Source organism: Uranotaenia lowii, unplaced genomic scaffold (assembly GCF_029784155.1).
Source record: "Uranotaenia lowii strain MFRU-FL unplaced genomic scaffold, ASM2978415v1 HiC_scaffold_339, whole genome shotgun sequence".
Classification (NCBI taxonomy): Eukaryota; Metazoa; Arthropoda; class Insecta; order Diptera; family Culicidae; genus Uranotaenia; species Uranotaenia lowii.
In genome coordinates, this window is record NW_026598244.1 from 21,813 (window position 1) to 23,971 (window position 2,159).

The following is a 2,159-nucleotide window of genomic DNA, read 5'->3' on the forward strand; positions in this document are numbered from 1 at the left end:
TAACTCAACGTTTACTCTGGGAACAGTCCAATGACCAGTAAAATATATTTTCAAAATCAATTAGGAACATGAATTTATAATTAAAAATTACAATATAAAAAAAGGTCCCCAAACATATGTTTCAAAAATTCAACGATTGCTCTGGGTAACCTATTGAGTGAAGACGGCGAGAATAGAGTATCAACGATTCCAGTATAGAGTCCAAAGATGGGTTAAATATATTTTCAAAATCAATTGAGAACATGAATTTATAATTAATGATTACTATATAAAAATAGGTTCCCAACCATATGTTTCAAATAATTCAACGATTGCTCTTGGTAACCTATGAAGTAAAGACAGCGAGAATAGAGTATCAATGATTCTAACATAGAGTCCAATGATCGGTTAAATATATTTTTAAATTTGTATCTATGTTCATTTTTACAATTTTTAGTTTAGTAAATGAAATGTCGGCCTGGTCTACACGCATAGGTGTAATGGTCAGAATCAATTATCAAGGCGAATATAAAATAACGAATACAATATCAAGAACCGGTTCAACTTCAAAGGCTGATCCTCCGGAGCCACTAAAAGAGAACTGAATGTCGAGAAAATTGGCGCTGTCATGATTATTTTGAATACAGCACGTCACTGGTACGGCCGTTCGCAAGCAGAGCTCATTCCGGAGATTTCAATGTAGATCCGTTGCTATCTGTTCGTTCTTTCATGATTGGATATTACAATTTTTGTCCCTGTAAAAATCAAAATCAAAAATCAAATTAATTTAGAATTAAATTTTCATTTAATTTTTCAATACATTTTTACCACTACGAAAACATGCTTCGAATTTTTGTGTGCTTCCATCAGCTGGAACTTGGCCCGATCGCTGTAGTCGTTCGGGGTCATCACCCGGACTATCTGTACAAATCGAGCTGCGTACATGTACTTTTACTAGTGCTTCTTCGGCAGGCTTTCGTAGCTGAAGATACTGTCCGCTTCGCCCGGGAGTAGATCGAGTGATTCGTCCTTTACTGGTACAGCTTTTCCCCATCATTCGGATGGAACCTAACGAACACAATCCTCTCGCTAGTGGGCCTTGTAATCGATAAATTCTAGCACCACTTCGCCACCGTGTTGTATGTTGCAACCCAGTCTGCATTTCTTGTCCTGTGCCTGTTCGGAAGCCTGCGAGCGATGTTGAATGAAGGTAGATCGAGCCTCTTTCAGGGAGGCTTCACTAGACTGTGCCGGAGAGGCTTGCAGCTGATAATGATTGTTTCTTGGCTGAAAGCGAACAAGATAATCCTACAAATAGAAAAAGGAATGTGTTGTAAACCATGAATGTGAACCATTAATAAATATTTGATGTACTTACGTTCGATTTCGGTGAAGACATCCAGACAGCAGACTAGATTGCCGAAAATGATGTTTTTCATCCAGATGCCTGAAGGATTCGACCCGTCGTATTGTCGTAGAAAGTGTTATTTTTATTTTGTTTGCACTCACGCTCCTTTTTTTAAACTCAAAATTAAGTAGTTTTGGTTCAAAACAGCACTTCGGTGGCAGCCCTCAACTTTGAGTTCAACTGGGCAATAGCAAAACTAAGTTCTGATAGGCATACTCAATACTAAGTTCGGCAGCCTCACTCGAATTTATCCTTTTTTTCGAGGGTAGCTTTTTTTTCAGGGAATTAAAGGATGAAAAAAATTTATTGTACCCAGATGTTGCTGTTCCGGTACATTGCATTGCATCCGGTACAATTACGGAGCGGTGAAAAGTTTTGACACTCCCGGTCAAAGAAAACTTCCGGATGTTACTTCCTACGGGAAGTACACAACATCCGGAAGTTTCCGGACATTCCAAGCCGCTCACCGTATGATAACAATGACGGACAGAATTTTACGCTGACACGGTGAGCATGCATTCCGTTATGAAGTTCCTTCATAGTCTTCCGGTAATTGTTCCGGAACGACAAAATTTTGCGACGTGTTCGTTGGTTTCTGTTCCGGTTCGAACTGAACTCGCTAAGTGTTTTCAGTCCAACAAAGAGAGTTCAATTTTTAGTTCATAAGGTCGAACTCAGCTTTGCTCCCTCGCCGAAGGAAAAAAAAGGATGAATTTTGAATTCGCAGTTCGAATTCCGTTTTAAACCATCACAAGGAGGAAAAAGAGTGCTT

The 2,159-nt window shown here is 39.1% G+C and overlaps 1 long non-coding RNA gene across 1 annotated transcript; it reads right to left on the minus strand.

Moving 5' to 3' along the window:
• Positions 1 to 362: 362 nt before the first annotated feature.
• On the minus strand, positions 363 to 1,595 carry LOC129759948 (uncharacterized). The gene is made up of 3 exons (XR_008740259.1): positions 1,358 to 1,595; positions 800 to 1,287; positions 363 to 734 (listed from the first exon to the last, which is right to left on the minus strand). It is a non-coding gene; the product is annotated as an uncharacterized LOC129759948 (long non-coding RNA).
• Between the last annotated feature and the right edge of the window lie 564 nt (positions 1,596 to 2,159).